Here is a 21,361-nt window from a genome sequence, read left to right as displayed (position 1 = left end):
AGACTGGCCCAGGTTGTTGCCTTTACCAATAGGCCTGCGTACTGTTCCGTGGTGTGAAGATTCTGCAATTTGTTTAACTGTTCAATCAGTGAAAAATATTGGGGAGGTTTCCAGTTTAGGAGTATTACAGATAAAGCTGCGAGGAACATTCATGCACAGGTTTTTGTATGAATATGTTTCCATTTCTCTGGGATAAGTGATCAAAGGTATCATTTCTGGGTCATGCATTTTCATGTTTCACTTTATAAGAAATCGCCAAACCACTCCCCAGAGAGTGGCTGTACCATTTTACATTCTCCCCAGCGCTGGATGAGTGATCTAGACTGCATCCTTGCTGGCATTTGGTGACACTATTTTGTAGTTTTGCTATTCCCATAGGTACGTAGTGATATATCATTGCGGTCTTACCTTGCATTTCCCTAGATTGCTAGTGATGTTCACATCCTTTCATGTGTTTATTTGTTATCTGCACATTCCCTGCAGTGAAATGCCTATTCATTTGAGGTCCATTTTCTAACTGGATTATTTGTATCTTTATTGTTGAATTCCAAGAGTTCTTTATATGTGTGAAACACTAGTCCTTTGTTGAATATGTGGTTTGCAAGTAATCCCTTCTAGTCTATAGATTGTACTTTCATCCTCTTAACAGGGTTATTTGCAGCACAAATGTTTTAAATTTTGATGAGATTCAATTTATCAATTTTTTTTCTTTTAGGGATCATGCTAATTTTCTCCTTTGCTTTTTCTTTTTTTCAAAAATGTTATCATTTTATACTTTCCCACGATCCATTTTCAGTTAATTTTTGTAGAAGGTGTGAAGTGTAGGTTGAAGGTTTTTTTTTAAAATTTATTATTTATTCATTTTTGGTTGCACTGGGTCTTTATTGCTGAGCACGGGCTTACTCTAGTTGCGGTGAGCGGGGGCTACTCTTCGTTGCGGTGCGCGGGCTTCTCATTGCAGTGGCTTCTCTTGTTGCGGAGCACAGGCTCTAGGTACGCGGGCTTCAGTAGTTGTGGCTCATGGGCTCAGTAGTTATGGCTTACGGGCTCTAGAGCGCAGGATCAGCAGTTGTGGCGCACAGGCTTAGTTGCTCCGCGGCATGTGGGATCTTCCTGGACCAGGGCTTGAACCCGTGCCCCCTGCATTGGCAGGTGGATTCTTAACCACTGTGCCACCAGGGAAGTCCTGGAGTTCTTTTTTTCTTTTGCTTCTGGATGTCCAATTGTGCCAGCATCATTGTTGAAAAGGCTATTCTTCCTCCATTGAATTATTTTTGCACCTTTGTTAAAAATTAGTTTGCCCTATTTGCGATGGGCCTATTTCTGGATTCTCTGTGTCTGTCCCTCTGCCACTACCACACTGTCCTGATCACTGTCACCACATAGCATAGCTGCCTTCTCCACAGGCATCAAGTACCTTCCCTCTGCACAAGAAACCAGCTATCTATGAGAATTATAAATTTTGTCATTCACAGCATTTGAAGAAAAATGCTCACCCTCTGCAGGGCACTGGCTGTTACTAAGGTATTTCAAAGGTCAGCTCACATTCCTGAACTCTGACTCTCAAGTTTCCTTGCTGCTTTCCTGACAACATGGCCAGGGAGATGGTAAAAAAATGCAGTAACTTACAAAAGTATAGACTCCAAGAAGGAGGCTGTGGCAAGCACAAATCTCTGGAAAATGATTCAACTCAGGCCAACTGCCAACCTTTCTAAGGTCTTTAGTTTTTCGAGGCCAAGAGTTAGTATTTTAGTGCTATTTAACCAATTCCACTATGTAGAAACTTAATAGGGAGAGACATCCAAGAGGGTCAGCCCTGGAATAGGGTTCCGCCAGTCCCAAAGATTTTCATAACTTATTCTACATTGACTTGAATTCTGAGCATCTGATCAGATAAATCACACAGTGCAGCGAGTGGTGACCTTCCCGGGTGTGGCAAACCCATAGGTGCTAGTTGTGATTTGGACTCTTTCTCTTCCACACAAGAAAGATCTAGTGGGATGTCAGTGAGGAGTGTGGGTTCTGACAGGGAACCTCTCGCGTCTGCTCTTCCCCTCCCCTTGGTCCCACTTACAGCTATTGAATTGTCAAGCCCTTCACGATTCCTGATGAGTTACTCAGGACACACCCACAACTGGCAGCACCCATGTGTGAACTGCGGCTTTAGAATTTAGGCAAGATAGGCACTTACTTCAAGCTGCCATGGAAATGTCTATGGAAGTGTGGTCCTGGTGACATGGATTCGGGGTGTCCCTATGGGATCCTAACAGATCTTATCCCTCGGGAGCAAGTTGCTCACCTGAGGGGGAGGTAATGAGGCACTCCGACCTCAGAGGCTCCTGCATCATTATGTTCTGTCTCTTAGGAGTACACAGACCCCCACATGGTTTTAGGGGAGCTCCAATTATGCTCCTATTTAAAATAGCAAATTGAGTCATTTGTTGAGACGTGGATGGATCTAAAGACTGTCATACAGAGTGAAGTAAGTCAGAAAGAGAAAAACAAATATCGTATATTAACGCGTGTATGTGGAACCTAGAAAAACGGTACAGATGAACCGGTTTGCAGGGCAGAAGCTGAGACACAGATGTAGAGAACAAACGTATGGACACCAAGGGAGGAAAACCGCAGTGGGGTGGGGATGGTGGTGTGCTGAACTGGGCGATTGGGACTGACATGTATACACTGATGTGTATAAAATTGATGACTAATAAGAACCTGCAGTATAAACAAACAAAAACAACTAATAAATAAATAAAATAGCAAAAGATAATTCATTTTTGATTTTTAACTGATCTTTTTCAGAGTTAAAGAACTCAGATGATCTACTTGTTTTAAAATTCTTATGATAATCAACTTAAGATGCCAACAAAGCCTCCCTAAATGAAGCTCTACATAGAGTAAAATATAAAGTTTGTGAAATTATTTGAGTATTTCACTTTTATCAGATTTGTGGAATTAAATTTCTCAGAAAGTTGGAGTTAATTAAAAACTATATTGTCCTTATCTTCAATTATCTACAGTAGCTTAAATGTATTTGTTGTATCTCTCCCCAAAGACGCTGAACTGCTAATCCCAGTACCTGTACATGATCAAATTAAGATGAGGTCATGAGGGGCTTCCCTGGTGGCGCAGTGGTTAAGAATCCGCCTGCCAATGCAGGGGACATGGGTTCAATCCCTGGTCCAGGAAGATACCACATGCTGCGGAGCTACTAAGCCCGTGTGCCACAACTACTGAAGCCAGCGAGCCACAACTACTGAAGCCCACGCGCCTAGAGCCCATGCTCCGCAACAAGACCACAATGAGAAGCCTGCACGCAGCAACAAAGACCCAATGCAGCCAAAAATAGCTCAATAAATTTATTAAAAAAAAAAAAAAGATGAGGTCATGAGGGTGAGCCCTAACCCAGTGCAACTGTGTCCTTACAAAAAAAGGGAAATTTGGACACAAAGCCATGCACACAAGAACGTCATGTAAAAATTGGAGTTATGCTGCCACAAGCCAAGGAGCTGTGAGAAGTAAGGAGAGAGGCCTGGAAGTGACCTTTCCCGAGCGCCTCAGAGGAGCCCAGCCCTGCACGCCACCACCTCGTACTCGGGAACTCCAGAATGGGGAGACAGCACATTTCTGTTTGTTGCAATAGCCCTAGAAAACTAATACAGTATTTTATTTGGGGAAATAATTAGAGTTTGTAAGACTCCAAGCTAAACAGAAACTTCTTCATAAAGAAGCCAGCTGAGAGTGCAGTTTAGTCTTTGAGAATTCAACTTTTTTGGCCCCCATTACAAGATAATTTGGTTCAAATAAACAAATTATGTCTTCGTAGTAACACAGAAGTGCTGGTTTATATCCATAGCGCCTCAAATGCTATTCTAGCACACATCTAAATAAAAAGAGATTAACAGTAATATTTCAACTTTGCTGGAGCTGTGTCTGCCAGGAAGAAATGAATCAGCAGCTACAAAAATGTTCCTTCTTGTGAAGTTATCACAGGCAGACATAATATAGTCCATGAAAGCAGAGAAAATTTATCTCAGAGGCTGTCTGTTTCAACATTTCTGTCTGGTTATTGCCAATTCTAATTTATTAAATATTTATAAATCATACAAATAATTCTATTCAATTTAATTAGCATTTTTTGTGACATCCATCACGGGAAAAATTCCAAGATATACTTAGCTGTATAGAATAGCTCAGAAAAACAACAAGAACCATTAAAACTAATCATATCCCACAACTGTGATTCTACCATTTTGTCATCTACTTGAATAATATAATAGGTCCTTTTTATTTATTTTTTAACATCTTTATTGGAGTATAATTGCTTTACAATGGTGTGTTAGTTTCTGCTTTATAACAAAGTGAATCAGCTATACATATACATATATCCCCATATCCCCTCCCTCTTGCATCTCCCGCCCACCCTCCCTATCCCACCCCTCTAAGTGGTCACAAAGCACTGAGCTGATCTCCCTGTGCTATGCAGCTGCTTCCCACTAGCTATCTATTTTACTATCTATGTGGTAGTATATATAAGTCCATGCCACTCTCTCACTTCATCCCACGTTCATCCCTTCCCTGTGTCCTCAAGTCCATTCTCCATGCCTGCATTTTTACTCCCGTCCTGCCCCTAGGTTCTTCAGAACCATTTTTTTTTTTGAGATTCCATGTGTATATGTTAGCATACGGTATTTGTTTTTCTCTTTCTGACTTACTTCACTCTGTATGACAGACTCTAGGTCCATCCACCTCACTACAAATAACTCAATTTCGTTTCTTTTTATGGCTAAATAATATTCCATTGTATATATGTGCCACATCTTCTTTATCCATTCATCTGTCGATGGACACTTAGGTTGCTTCCATGTCCTGGCTATTGTAAATAGAGCTGCAATGAACATTGTGGTACATGACTCTTTTTGAATTATGGTTTTCTCAGGGTATATGCCCACTAGTGGGATTGCTGGGTCGTATGGTAGTTCTATGGAAACACAAAAGACCATGAATAGCCAAAGCAAACTTGAGAAAGAAAAACGGAGCTGGAGGAATCAGACTCCCGGACTTCAGACTATACTACAAAGCTACAGTAATAGGTCCTTTTTAAAAAGCTTTTCATTGGAAATAATTTCAAATGATTTCAATGAGCACTCATATACCTTTCACTCAGAATCACCTGTTACCATTCTGCTCTTTTTACTTTATTATTTGCCTTCTTCGTATCCATATGCATACTCCAGTAGTGTCTTCTTGCTCGGTACTCAATTTACTGAGTATTTACTACATATTTACTGAGTACCAAGCCCTGTAGAAAGCACTGTGGTGGAGAGAAAGTGAATGAGACAGAACTCAGCTCTCAAGGGCAGACCAGGATCAGGCCCACCTGATCATTTTTAGTCGAATGCAGGAATAATCTGGTCCTTACATATTGAACTAATCTTAGGAATTATGGGGTACCTTCTTCCTAGGCAACCTCAGTGTTTTCATTATTAATGGCCCCACTCAGTTTCACATGAAGAAACTCATCATCCTGCAGATCCAATTGGGCACAAAAGTTGCCCACAACTATGCCCATAATCCTGAGGCCAATAGTTTTCAATTTCCAGGAATATTGTGTCTTCTTGGTGGACATACTTTTAAGTCAATGGGCCCCCAGACCCTGGGATTGTGACTGGCACAAAATACTTGGAGAGTGAATAAATCTTGAAACTCAGTTTGAATAATCATATATTAAGCCCATAGAGAGCACTTACTGTATGCAGGTGCTGACATTCACTTCTCTCAGGGGCCCTTGGGAGAGTCTGTACTAGTATCCTCCTTTCACAGAGGTGGGCATTAAGATGTGAAGAGGTCAATCACTTGCCAAGGTCCACCCAGCCAGTGGTTAAAACCGAATCTCAGGGCTTCCCTGGTGGTGCAGTGGTTGAGAGTCCGCCTGCCGATGCAGGGGACACGGATTCGTGCCCCGGTCCGGGAAGATCCCACATGCCGCGGAGCGGCTGGGCCCGTGAGCCATGGCCGCTGAGCCTGCGCGTCCGGAGCCCGTGCTCCGCAACGGGAGAGGCCACAACAGTGAGAGGCCCGCGTACCGCAAAAAAAACAAACCAATAAAAACGAATCTCACTCATCAGACCTGCCTGCCTCTTCAGGGAATCCATCCTTTCCGCATGTTCAGGTTAAGTTGATATCTCTTTGAACAAACCTTTATGAGCCTGTTTTCTCCTCCAAGATTCAAGTTTAGGGTATTCAGATATCTTGCATCATCAGTTAGAAAACACCGTGAGTCACTGCAGATTCAGTAAGTTGGGTAGATAGAACCCAGCTATAATTACAAAAACTGGATATGAGGGGAAGCACAGCAAATTTCCTTGACAGTCAGGTTTCTGTGACCTAGGCTGTCTGATTGCATTTAAAAAGTCAAGCCTTCTAAAATCTTCTTCAAGATATACCCCAAATTGGAGAAGTTAAGGGAAGAGACAGAAAGGAAACCCACCCTCCTGATGGCTTCCTTTATTGTGAATATCACCGGCCCTCAGGGCTCACAACACAGACCTTTCTGAAGCCAGGAGCTGCGGACATTGGATGAGCCAGCAATCTCTGTAAACCCCACATCAGCTGTCACAAGGACCCCGTGTGTGGAAAGTGAACGCAGATCTTCCACAGTTGGACAAAACTTCCCAACTTCTCCCCGGCGGGTGGGTGCTAAGAAATTACTCAATAAAGATTAAAAAAAAAAAAAAAAACCACAACGAGATTTCAATTCACGCCTGTTAGGATGGCTATTATCAAAAAGACAAGAAATAACAGGTGTTGGTGAGTATGTGGAGAAAAGGGAACCCTGGAACACTGTTGGTGGGAATATAAGTTTGTACAGTCATTATGGAAAACAGTATGTGGGCTCCTCAAAAAATGCAAAATAGAACTATTATATGATCCAGCAATCCTATTTCCGTATATATACCTAAAAAGTAAATAAAATCAGTATCTCAAAGTGAAAAAAATAAAAACGGACCAAAACCCACTCAGGCAGACTGTGTAACTTGAGGTCAGAATGTTCTGGATCTTCTGGATGTTCCTGCCTCACTCAATCATACAATTGAGTCATAAGAGGAAAATATGTGGGGAAAAACCCTTCTGGCATCTCTAACTTACACTGGCATTCTCAGTGGCCTGGCCAGTTCCTACAAAGCAGTGAGTCCCAGAGAGACTGCAGAGCAGTTTTGAGACCTGGGCATCAAGAATTTGGGAAGGAGTTGCCCAGGGGACAAAGTCCTTCTGCTCAGTAAGAAGTGCAGGCTGGTGTGGAGCTTCTTTTCCAGGCCAGATTGTCACAGCTGGAGAGACAGCCGGAGGCCCATTCAGGGAGCCAGGCCAGTGAGGAGGAGACCAGTGGATTCTGCTGGAGGCTGGCAGCCCCACGGCATTTCACTGCGATGAGTCACTTAGACAATACGAAGAACAATGTGATTTGTAGGTGGTTACTGATAGCTCCAGGCATCAAATCCTTCTAGTTCATAAAGATACAAATCTTAATGATTAATGGTTAAGATGAAAAAATAACTACCCTCAAGTTAGGAAATTCAAACAGATTGTTTCCTCAGATCACACCACACAAAAGAGGGTCTGTTCTGTGAAGCGCAGCCTGTTCGGCCTGTTCCAATGCCAAGTACATTCCCGGTCCTACCCCACCCAAGGCCAGCTAAACTCTCACTGCAGAAACCTGAGTTTGCCAGGCATAGACACACCTGGGAGCCAGGTGAGAGAGGCTCGGCCCTGACAGCATTGGCTTTCGTGAATATACTTCAGTAAGGGTCTCATGCGACGGTAGGTCCAGAAAGAACTGTGTTTTTTCATGGTACAAAATGAAGATTAGTGATTACATTGCTGCTGAAAATCTCCCTCAGCCTAATCAAGAACAGTATGTCAAAAAGGCAAAGACACAGCCATTGCAAACCTCCACCATCATTTGAGTGAAGCTATTTTCTAAGCTTCAGAAAATTAGTCTAAATGACTATCGGTTATGATTATAGTAGGATTCACAACAGTCTGTGCTGTGTGCATAAAAGACTACCAACCAGTTTATACATTTTCACTGAAGTTCCCTCTGGCTGTAAGAGTTATTAAGTCTATAAACAAGGTAAGTGTGCTTACAGGAATCAGATCATGAATCCCTTTTAAGGAATGAGTCCCTTAAAAGTATCAACACGGGCTTCCCTGGTGGCGCAGTGGCTGAGAGTCCGCCTGCCAATGCAGGGGACACGGGTTCGTGCCCCGGTCCGGGAAGATCCCACATGCCGCGGAGCGGCTGGGCCCGTGAGCCACGGCCACTGAGCCTGCGCGTCTGGAGCCTGTGCTCCGCAACGGGAGAGGGAAGAGGCCATAACAGTGAGAGGCCCGCGTACCGCAAAAAATAGTATCAACACTATTATGGGACTTTTGAACTGACAATCTCTCCTTGTCCTTAACTCAGGGGGAAAGTTTTGGATATTGTACCTTAAGACATAGCACTGGCTTTTAACTTGAGATATATTCTTATTTTTTAAAATGATATCAATTCCTTTTTTATTAAGAGTATGTTTTAGGGGCTTCCCTTGTGGCGCAGTGGTTGAGAGTCCACCTGCCGATGCAGGGGACACGGGTTCGTGCCCCGGTCCGGGAAGATCCCACATGCCGCAGAGCGGCTGGGCCCGTGAGCCATGGCCGCTGAGCCTGTGCGTCCGGACCCTGTGCTCCGCAATGGGCGAGGCCACAAAAGTGAGAGGCCCACGTACCACAAAAAAAAAAAAAAAAAAAACTCATACGATCACGACATATTACTCTTTTCTGACGCTAGATTCTATCTGCCAATGTCTCATTTAGATTTTTTGATATCGAAATCAGTAAGACTCTCTTGTGATTGTTTTGTTTTGTCTTTTTAAATTTCAGATACTTTTGTCCATTTTTGATAATATATTGCTTTATCTCATAAAAATACATGTGGAAGCTTTTTCTGTCTCTCTGTTCTGGAACAGTTTACAGAGCATTTTGAACTTCTATGTTTCTTAATAATTTGGTATATTTCACCTGTGAAACCATCTGGGTGGAGGTGCCTCTGGAGGGATAGAACTTCAAATACTATTTAAGATTTCTATCTCTAAAATCAGTTTGGTGCATAAGGAGTCTTGATGGCTGTTCTCGCTTTCCAAATGTTTTATAATTCATTTAATTTCCTTAAAGGTTTTTTCCCTTTCTCATTTTCATTTTGTATATTACTATACTCACTTTTCCATCATATTTATATATATATTAGCTAATAATTTATCTACTTGTTAAAAGAATCATCTCTTGGATTAATTCATTTTTGCTGTTGATATAATTAAATTATGCTTTCAGTTTTAAAAAATTTTTATCTTATATTGGAGTAGAGTTGATTTACAATGTTATGTTAGTTTCAGGTGAACAGCAAAGTGACTCAGTTATACATATACATGTATCTATTCTTTTTCAAATTATTTTCCCATTTAGGTTATTACAGAATATTGATCAGAGTTCCCTGTGATATACAGTAAGTCCTTATTGTTTATCTGTTTTAAATATAGCAGTGTGTACATGTCAATCCCAAACTCCCAATCGATCCCTCTCCCCCACCCTTCTCCCCAGTAACCATGAGTTCACTCTCTAAGTCTGTGAGTCTGTTTCTGTTTTGTAAATAAGTTCACTTTTATCATTTTTTTTAGATTCACCATATAAGCAATATCATATATTTGTCTTTCTCTGTCTGACTTACTTCACTTAGTATGATAATCTCCATGTCCATCCATGTTGCTGTAAATGGCATTATCTCATTCTTTTTAATGGCTGAGTAATATTCCACTGTATATATGTACCACATCATCCTTATCCATTCATCTGTCAATGCACATTTAGGTTGCTTCCATGTCCTGGCTATTGTAAATAGTGCTGTGATGAACACTGGGGTGCATGTATACTTTCAAACCAAGTTTTTCTCCAGATATATGCCCAGGAGTGGGATTGCTAGCTCTATATGGTAGCTCTATTTTTAGCTTTTTAAGGAACCTCCATACTGTTTTCCATAGTGGTTGCACCAATTTACATTCCCAGCAACAGTGTAGGAGGGTTCCCTTTTCTCCACACCCTCTCCAGCATTTATTGTTTGTAGATTTTTTGATAATGGCCCTTCTGACAGTTATGAGGTAATATTTCATTGTAGTTTTGGTTTGTATTTCTCTAATAATTAGTGATGTTGAGCATCTTTTCATGTGCCTCTTGGCCATCTGTATGTCTCCTTTGGAGGAATGTCTATTTAGGTCTTCTGCCCATCTTTTGATTGGGTTGTTTGGGTTTTTTTGATATTGAGCTGTATGAGCTGTTTGTAACTTTGGAAATTAATCCCTTGTCTGTTGCATTGTTTGCAAATATTTTCTCCCCTTTCATAGGTTGTCTGTTCATTTTGTTTATGGTTTCCTTTGCTGTGCAAAAGCTTTTGAGTTTAATTAGGTTCCATTTGTTTATTTTTGTTTTTATTTCCATTACTCTGGGAGATGGCAACTGTATGCCAATAAAGTGGACAATGTGAAAGAAATGGACAAATTCTTACAAAGGCATAATCGCCCAAGACTGAAGCAGGAAGAAATAGAAAATATGAACAGACCAGTCACAAGTACTGGAATTGAATGTGTGATTTAAAAACTCCCAACAAACAAAAGTCCAGGACCAGATGGCTTCACAAGTGAATACTATCAAACATTCAGAGAAGAGTTAACACCTATTTTTCTGAAACTATTCCAAAAAATTGCAGGGGAAGGAATACTCCCAAACTCATTCTATGAAGCTGCCATCACCCTGATAACAAAATCAGACAAAGATACCACAAAAAAGGAAAATTACAGGCCAATATGATGAACACAGATGCAAAAATCCTCAATAAAACACTAGTAATTAGAATCCAACAACACATAAAAAGGATCATACACTGTGATCAAGTGGGATTTATCCCAGGATGCAAGGATTTTTCAATATCTGCAAATCAATCAGTGTGATACACCACATCAGCAAATTGAAGAATAAAAACCATATGATCATCTCAATAGATGCAGAAAAAGCTTTTGACAAAATTCAACACACATTTATGATAAAAACTCTCCAGAAACTGGGCATAGAGGGAACCTACCTCAACATAATAAAGCCATATTTGACAAACCTCCAGCTAACATCACACCCAATGGTGAAAAGCTGAAAGCATTTCCTCTAAGATCAGGAAAAAGACAAGGATGTCCACTCTCACCACTTTTATTCAACATAGTTTTGGAAGTCCTAGCCATGGAAATCAGAGAAGAAAAAAGAAATAAAAGGAATCCAAATTGGAAAAGAAGAAGTAAAACTGTCACTGTTTGCAGATGACTTGATACCATATATAGAAAATCCTAAAAATGCTAGCAGAAAACTACTAGAGCTCATCGATGAATTCGGTATCACGGCAGGATACAAAATTAATATACAAAAATCTGTTGCATTCCTACATACTGACAATGAAATATCAGAAAGAGAAATTAAGGAAACAATCCCATTTACCATCACATCACAAAGAATAAAATACCTAGGAATAATGCTATCTAAGGAGGCAAAAGACCTGTACTCTGAAAACTGTAAGATGCTGATGAAAGAAGTCAAAGACGACACAAACAGATGGAAGGATATACCATGTTCTTGGATAGGCAGAATCAATGTTGTCAAAATGAGTATACTACCCACGGCAATCTACAGATTCAATGCAATTCCTATCAAATTGCCAATGGCATTTTTCACAGAACTAGAGCAAAAAAAGCTTAAAATTTGTGTGAGACACAAAAGACTCTGAATAGCCAAAGCAATCTTGAGAAAGAAAAATGGAGCTGGAGGAATCAGGCTCCCTGACTTCAGACTATACTACAAAGCTACAGTCATCAAAACAGTATGGTACTGGCACAAAAAACAGAAATATAGATCAATGGAACAGGATAGAAAGGCCAGAGATGAACCCACACACCTATGGTCAATTAATCTATGACAAAGGAGGCAAGACTATACAATGGAGGAAAGACAGTCTCTTCAATAAATGATGCTGGGAAAACTGGACAGCTACATGTAAAGAAATGAAATTAGAATGCTCTTTAACACCACACACAAAAATATGCTTTCAGTTTATAAAACAGACTTCCCTCTGCTTTGCTCAGGTTAAGTGTGTGTGCATGTGCATCTGTATATTTTTCCTGCCTATTTTAGTTGAGTACATACTTAGTTTACTTTCATTACTTGTTACTCCATAACATAGCCATAGATTTTCCTCTAAACACCATTTATCAGCATATACACTGTCTTTTGTTTTAATTCTATAATCCAGAAATAATATTAATCTTATAGTATGAAGATAAATGCATAATAGTCACCCTTCTTCTAAATTAAAAAAATTTTTTTCATTATCTTACAAAGTACTAAGTGGTACCCTATCTTTTTTCTTTATGTATACTTTTTTCTTCTAATTTCTTTTACACATTTGGCCATTAGACTTCCCATTCTACAAAAATTATGTTTCTCCTATGATTTGCCGAATTTTCTACTGATTGCACATTTAAACAGTTTTTAATGATTTAAATAATAATTAATAAAAACACTTCTAAATAATTTAAATAAATTTTAATCACTTGGAAGTAACTTGAGTTTTGGGGGAAGGGAAGGTATCTGGATGTCAGTAGATACCAGTAACTTTATTTTTAAGTCCAGTAACTTTATTAGAAATTTTGTTTGTTTCTTTGCTTTTTTGTTTGTCTTTTTTTCTGAGAGAAGGAAGGATTTATTATTACTTGCAGCAAGTAAGGAGAACACCAGGGATCTTTCCCAAAGCAGTGTCTCCCTAACAGCAAAAGTGGTGAAGTTTTAAGCTAAGGTACATGCATATTCATGAAGGGGCTTGAGCAGAGGAGAATCAGCATAGAATTGGGGCAAATGTCAACAGAGTCCAAGCTTTAGTTGATCAAAGTGAGGAGTGTCAACATCATTCCATCCTCCACCTGGGTGGGTCCTTAGTTCCTGCAGAACTTAATCATTTGACCAACAGGACAAATTCAGGATTCAGTCCAGAGAATAGTTACACTGCCTGGGTGAAGCGCTGCTGCTGTCCAGTGCCTGGCCCGCTGCCCTGGGCTCAGCAGCAGCTGACTTGGCCATGCTGTTGCTGGGTCTGCGGGCAGCCTACCACCTACCTGGAGACACTACAGTGAGGTGGTAGCTGACAATGAGGACGACCCCAACTTCTTCAAGATGGTGGAGGGCTTCTTCCACCACAGGGCCAGCATCATGGAGGACAAGCTGGTGGAGGACCTCAAGATCCAGGAGAGTGAGGGTGCATGGCATCCTGAGAATCACAAGCCCTCCCTCCAACCATGTGCTGAGCCTGTCCTTCCCCATCCGGTGCAACCACAGCTCCTGGGAAGTCATCAGAGGCTACTGGGCCCAGTACAACATGGATCTGTTCTGTTTTTAATAGATTTGAATCCATTTCTTCCCTTGGATACAATGCCTTTTAAAATATACAGATTTATATCTCTATTTCAGGAATGTTTTCTTAAATTATACCTTTAAATGCTTTTTCTGTTTAAATTTTCTGGGCTTTTTCTGGGGGGTAGAGGGAGATACTAACAATACATATCCTTTCTTTTTCTTTGTCTTATGCATATTCTTCTTTGTCTGACTTCCATGTGTAATATCTTCCCTAAAATCAATTGTAACATTTTCAAAACATCTAATTTTGCTGATTAGTCTCAAGCTTGTCATGCATATTCTTCACTCTCTTTTCTGTGAATCTCTCTCTCTCTCTTGCTTCATCTGTATTTCTGGTATCTTTTTATCCCTTTTTTTTCTTCTCCATTTCTTTCCTCACCTCTGTTAATTTATTCTTTGTCTTTTTAGTTCATTTTTTAACTCTTTCATCCAGGCTTTGCAGTCTTATTTCAAAGAGCTCATTTTTTCATGAATTCATTTGTGTGTGGAGAACATCTTAGTTACAGTTTGACCTGCCTGCGGCAACCGTTTTCAAAGGTCTGATCTTCATCTCCTTCTCTTTGGGTCATTTTTAATTACTGCTTTTCCCTGTGGTATGTTTGCACAGATCCAATAGTGACTGGTGTTGACTGTGACTGTTCACTTCTACATAACGGAATTCATCTTTGCATGAGGTGAGCCCTTCCCCAGTGATTGTTCATTAGGGCTGGGCAGGGGCTGGGGATGAGCCTGAGTAGGAGGCTCCTCCGGTTCTCATCTTTGCCAAGGAACACTGTCACTGCCACTCAGCCATGTGACGATGACTGCTCTGAGATGCAGACAATCTCTCTGCTAGAATGCACTTTTCACTGGAGCGCCTAATTCATCTTCCTTTTTCACTGTGCATCTAGCCCCAGTGTCGATCTGCGTGGCTCCAGGTCTGTGAGCCACCAACAGATCCTACTATATTCAGGCAATGGTGAAACAAACATAATAGGATATGATTCACAGTCCAAAGAGGAAGGCATGCATATAAATAAAGAATTATAGCGATTTTTATATTTCTGGCACATTTCCTTTATTGGATATGTGATTTGCAAATATTTTTCCCATTCTGTGGCTGTCCTTTCATTCTCTTAATTCACTGAGGGGGACGTGGGAAATACTCAGTGCCTGTTGATTCCCTCCCATCCCTTTGTATGCACAGAATAGGTTACAGGTTAACAACTCTTTCCATGCACGTCTTTTAAACTTTATCCTCATAAAAACCAGAAGCACTCCTAATTCAATTATACCCATGGAGTCTGTGGCTCAGATAAATGAGATGATCCAACAGAACCTTCCTTGCTGGAGAAATAGCAGGTGGGGTCCCCACCCAGCCTCCCACCTCCACATCCACTCCCAGCATCCACGTCCATCCCACCAGGGGCTTCTATGAAGGCCTCTCACCTTTCTACACGTGAGTTCATTGGGAAAGCACTTTTGGGTGTACAATCTCATCTATTCTCACCAAGATATCCACTGGCAGACGAATGAATAAAGAAGCTGTGGCACATATATACAATGGAATATTACTCAGCCATAAAAAGAAACGAAATTGAGTTATTTGTAGTGAGGTGGATGGACCTAGAGTCTGTCATACAGAGTGAAGTAAGTCAGAGAGAAAAACAAATACCATATGTTAACACATATATATGGAATCTAAAAAAAAAAAAAAAAGGTTCTGAAGAACCTAGGGGCAGGACAGGAATAAAGATGCAGATGTAGAGAACGGACTTGAGGACACGGGGAGGGGGAAGGGTAAGCTGGGATGAAGTGAGAGAGTAACATTGACATATATACACTACCAAATGCAAAATAGATAGCTAGTGGGAAGCAGCCATATAGCACAGAGAGCTCAGCTCGGTGCTTTGTGACCACCTAGAGGGATGCGATAGGGAGGGTGGGAGGGAGACGCAAGAAGGCGGAGATATGGGAATATATGTATACGTATAGCTGATTCACTTTGTTATACAGCAGAAAGTAAACACAACACTGTAAAGCAATTATACTCCAATAAAGATGTTAAAAAAATTTTTTTAAATGAAAGCTAGATGTTTTAAAATTTACATGGGCAAAGGATCAAGGTTTTCTGTGTGTTTTGTTTCCTCATTAATTAGTGCAAGGTCAACAATGGCCTCTGACAGCTGAACCCAGACAAGCTGTCTCTGCTGGCACACCCTGGCTCCCCGCAGAGTGAACAGCATGGCTCAGCCTGGGGAAAACGGCGGGACAGGCTCTAGCCAGACTAACCAAGAGAAATACCATTCATGCTACAGGTGGAAAAGAAAGTCTTCCAGTTGCCACGTTTTAAAAAGTAAAGATAAACAGGTGAAATTTATTTTATAATATATTTTCTTTATTATACCTAAAACATTGTCACTTCAACATATGTTCAAGTGTAAAAGTTATAGATGAGATATTTTACACTCTTAACTATCATAGTAAGTGTCCGACATCCAGTGAGTATCTTACACTTTTGACACATCTGCATTTGGACTAGCCACACTTCCAGTACCAAGAGCCTCCTGTGGCTAGTGGCTACCTCACTGGACAGCTAGTCAGCAGAGTCCCCTGTGTGCATAGTGAAGAGGGCCCCTTACCTGCCTCTACCTGACCTGAGGGATGCCATGAAGACTTCTTAATTACTGTCGTTATTATAATTATCATTTATGGAACATTCACCATGTGCCAAGGATTTGTGTGTGTGTCTGTGTATATATAAATACACACGTGCTCAGACCCTAACAGAACCTGATGTATCATGGTCCCACCTTATGAAGGCTCGAAGAAGGTTAAGTAACTTTCCCAAAGGCACGTGGACTATGGGGTCTGGGTCAGCTGACTCCAGAGCCTATGCATTTCCCCATCCACACACTCACATGTATTGCTCTCGGTCTGTGTGTCCTACTCCAGCAGTAGAAAACCACTCATTTTTGTTGTGAGGACACCTCATTCTTCCAGCACCTGGAAGGCAGCTCTAGCTTACGTCCCAGCTCAAGTCCTGTGGCTGTTTCTATGCGGGGGTCAGTTTAACAACCCTCAGGGCAGGCACCCACAGAAGTGGAGTCAGAAGGGAAGGCTGCAGTGCAGGCGGAGCCAAGGTCTTCCCTTGGACAGCATCACAGTGCGTGGCCCCTGTTTGGTTGACTTGAACACCTGCCATATCTGATTCCATGACACCCTGTGACTGAGGTCCATAAACCCTTGACATAACCCTTTGTGGAATCAGTCAGTCACCTCCTCAGCAAGAGTAACGAGGTGGCCGGAGGCCACATAGCAGGTGAGGCCCACCCCAACTAGAGCGAGCTGCGAGGTTGAAGAGAGAGGGCGACCAGATGGGCTCCCGAGGAAGGAAGGGCTTTCTGTGATACCTGCATGACTTGGAGAGCAAAATCCCGATCATGCCAGAGAATTGGAAACAGAGGTGAGTCAGGTTGAGCACCAGGAAGACCAGCTGGGGGAGGCACAACACAAACAAACCAGATGAACAAAAATGCTGGTAAATTGTTTCTTAAGGTCTAAGCTCCACAGGCCCTTGGGGCAGTTTGAATGCATCCAGCACGGAAACCCCACCCGGTGCCCAGCGTGATGGACACAAATGAGTTCGACGTGGGCCCTGCACTCCTCGAAACCCTGGAGTGTGAATATCACTCTCCTGCCTATCAGGTCTCCTAACCTCCATGCCAGGCCCTCCCAGTGCTTCCTCAAGATGCTCAAAAGAATGTTTTCATGTATTTGTGAAATATATGAAATATGTATTATCAGTTTCCTTGGACAAGTAAAAAACCTTTAAAAGCTCCTGTATAAGGAATTTCCTTCAAGTTCCGTTTATGGTTATCTCTCCATTGATGAGCTACCCATTCGTCCATGCCTTCACTTATTCATGCCTTCATTCATTCAGAAGAACAAGGGTAAGAAGAGGATGCTCAGTAACATTGGGAAATAACCTCTTTGAGCCAAGTCGGCCTTGCAGAGCTCCTGTGGACCCTCTGAGTTGATGCTTTTAAGCTAAAAAGGTCCTCTTTTGGGGGATTCCCCCTTCCCTCCCTCTGGGGAGTAGTGCTGGCACACACTAACATTCATTTCAAAGCAAAGAAAGAGTGAGCATGCAGTGAGTGCCGACTGCGTATCAGGCACTACGTCCCCGTGACTGGAAGAAGAATGGTAATCACTGCTTCACAGAAGACTGACACGAGGTAGCGTGTGTTGAAAGCACTCTGTGAACCACAACCACACGGTGAGCACTAATCTCACACCCCACCTTCCTGCCTCCACGCCCCCAGCCCATCACAAAGCGCTTTGTGGCTCTCGGATGGTCACGCACCCAAACTCAGATTAGGTCATGAACTTTTGGGGGGCCTTTTTTTTAATTACAGATGTGTGGGTGTTTTAAATTAATTAATTTATTTTTGGCTGCACTGGGTCTTCGTTGCTGCGCACGCACTTTCTCTAGCTGCAGTGAGCGGGGGCTACTCTTCGTTGCGGTGCACGGGCTTCTCATTGCGGTGGCTTCTCTTGTTGCAGAGCACGGGCTCTAGGCGCGTGGACTTCAGTAGTTTTGGCACATGGACTCAGTAGTTGTGGCACATGGGCTCAGTAGTTGTGGCACATGGGCTCAGTAGTTGTGGCGCACAGGCTTAGTTGCTCTGCGGCATATGGGATCTTCCCGGACCAGGGCTTGCACCCATGTTCCCTGCATTGGCAGGCGGATTCTTAACCACTGTGCCACCAGGGAAGCCCACCAGGAGGGGCCTTACACATTCCTTTCCACCTTCTTTTGGAGTCATATGCATTGTGCCCCGTGGGCCCACTATCAGAAGCTGCAAATGTATCAGAGAAAAGTTCATTTTGGGTGGTTCATGTGAGGTATTGGATAGCACCACTGTGTGCCAAGCCACACTGGAGTCTGGGACAGAAGGAAAAACCAGTAGCACTGACCCTGTCTTTGTTTAAAATTTTGATGTTTTGTCCATCACAAACTTTTTGGTATGAATTTTGATTTTTTATTTTGCACTAGAATATTACTTATCTTGAGGACAGTTTTTGGTACCCGAGGTGAGTGTAGCACCTGGGAGCAGCCCATTCTCCTGTCCTTCACTTCCCTTTGTGCTCACACACAGGCACAGCTCTGAGGCTCCATTCACAACCCCAACATGGACTGTGTCATTCAACTGTCTCTAGAGTCTAAAACCTCACAGCATTTCCTCTCTTCACTCCCAAGGCAAAGCATGCTTGACCTGGAGTGTCAGCTGGTCTGAGATCTTCATAGCAGAAAAGTGAAATATAGGCAAAAGGCAGCAAAGTTCCTGAGGAAAAGTTCAGAATGATTTCTGGTACTTTCCATTGCTCAAGGAAACTACAGGAATACATTCCATCTTACCAACAGCCATTGCATTAAAGGCGTGTGCTCCTTCACCCCCTGCCCCCTGCCAGCTCATATGTTGAAGCCCTAACCTTCAGTGTGGCTGTTTTTGGAGATGGGCCCTCTCAGGAAATAACTAAGGTTAAATGCGTTCATAAGGGTGAGGTCCCAACGATGGAATTAGGGTTCTTATAAGAAGAGGAAGAGATACCAGACACACCAGAGATCCCTCTCGCCACCACGTGAGGACACAGTAAGGCGGCTGTCTACAAGCCAGGAAGGGAGCTCTCACCAGCACCCGACCACGCCATCACCTGCATCTCAGACTTCCAGCCTCCAAAACTGTGGAAAATCAGTGTTTGCCGTTTAAGTCCCCCAGAGTACGGTATTTCATTATGGCAGCCTGAGCTAAGATCCAGCTGCAGAAAAGGCATGAGGCCTGGATGGAGGAGGGTGCCCAGCCCTGGGTGAAGCTCCTGTGTTCCATGAGTGGTCCAAGTGCCCAATGAACTCACCTCTGGAAGCAGGATGTGGTACAGTGGGGCTGAGTCACTGCAGAAGATGGTGACTGACTCCAGCAGGGAGGAAAGGGTGAGACCCCCAGTGGGGAGCATCTCAGCGCTCAGGGACACGCTTGAGAAGAGCTGGGTTGGAGGGTTGTAGAGGGCAAAGTGCATGGACACAGCCCTGGTGCTGTGGTCAATCCAACCACTGGCCCTGGGGCCGGTCAGGGCTGCACGTGCAGCAGGCCTGCAAAGTGGTGCAAGTCATAGGGACCCTAGCAGCACCCTGTCCCAGGCTCCACACCCAGACGCCGGATGCAACTCCTGGGCTCACAGAGCTGGACAGATGGCCCTTCTGCGTCTTCCGACCCCTTCAACTGTTCATTGTCCCTCTCTCCTTGCCTGGGACCCCCAGGCAGAGGGAATCTTGCAGAGAGGAGGGCTTCCATTTCCCATAGGTACAACTCAGGGAGAAATACCCCATCTGTCACCACAAGGATTCTAGAATATTCATTTTTCTTTTTTGGCAATGGACTCCATCATTGGAAACAAGCTACCTTTTACCGATCCGTACTTACTAACAATTAAATCATCTCTTTGTTGTTGTTGTTATTAGTATTACTCAGAGGCAGGCATTACTGTAACTGCCACAGAGCTCCCTGTCAGTCTCAGACAATCTGTCACCACCGGTGTTAGCATAATACCAGGGAGGTGGTGGCAGGGGCAGTGCGACTGGTGGGACAGGCCAGGCTGGCCGACTGCAGTCTGTGACTGCAACGTGGGTGGCTTGAGCCTCCGTCCCTCATCTGCACGATGCAGTAGGTTAGCCCTCCTTCATAGAGGTGCTCAAGGACCAAATGAGGCCATATAAACACCCTGCTTAGCACAGAACAAGCGTCCTTTAGGTCCTATAAGCTCCAGACCTTCTAGCAGCCTGGAAGGAAGTGCTGGCTTGTGCTTTCTCATGCACTTAGAGACTGCAGGGCTGAGTTTGCCTTCTACTTCTGTCACGGCCTAACCGCATGGCCCCGGGGAAGTGACTCTGTCATTGCACAGTAATAACCACCTTGTTCTGGCCCTGGCAAGCTGCTCTCAGTGCAGACCTGCTGCATCCAGGCAGCCGTACTAGAGTGGACAAGTGTGGACGAAGCTGACCCTCTGAATCACACTGACCTTGTGCTGCCCAGGCTGAGCTCTCCTCCTGGGAGCCCCTGGGGCCACCTGGGGCCACTCTTTGGATCTCTGGGTCTATCACAGAGGGGGTTTCAGGGCCTCCATCTTTGGGGCCACATGTAGGGAAAGAGTCTTCCACAAGCTCTGAAAATGCGCTGGGAAGATGAGGACGAAACCACCAATCAGAAGAATCAGATGCACATTTCAAAGTCGGCCTTGCACCTGGGGGTTTCCAAGCCTGGCTGCACATGGGCACATACGCTGTCCTGACACACGGCCCTCTGCTCCCTCAACAGCCCCTCGTGGTCCCCGGGCTCTACCTTGAGCAGTAGAAGGCTGCACCTAAGTCGTCCAGCAGTCCGGCCTTGGCCATCAGATTGATTTCCATTACAGGATGAGGCAGGTAAGCGCCCAACTTCACTCACACCCTCCCACTAGGAAAAGATATGTGATATTCTAGTTTTAGATATTTTCGATAGAAATATTCTGGTTTTGCACAGAATGCCAGGTTTCTAAAAGGCCAAACAAAGAGTGGACTGAGTGAACTTGCAGCAGAATGCCAGGATAGGAAGAGGGTCCAGGAGGGAGCTGGCAGAGAAGGAAATGAAGCTAGAGGCCCACACTCTCCAAACCCTCGGGGCTGACATTTTCAAACCACAGCCAGACTCTCAGAGATGATTAAAATGGTCTTTTGGTTTCCTGCCTGAATGTCTCCTAGATGTTTCTAACTTAATGTAGTTTTAGAAATAAGAAGAAAAAGGGAGCA

The sequence above is a fragment of the Tursiops truncatus genome, chromosome 9 (assembly GCF_011762595.2).
Source record: "Tursiops truncatus isolate mTurTru1 chromosome 9, mTurTru1.mat.Y, whole genome shotgun sequence".
NCBI classification, from domain to species: Eukaryota; Metazoa; Chordata; class Mammalia; order Artiodactyla; family Delphinidae; genus Tursiops; species Tursiops truncatus.
Note: the sequence above shows the minus strand (reverse complement) of the source record.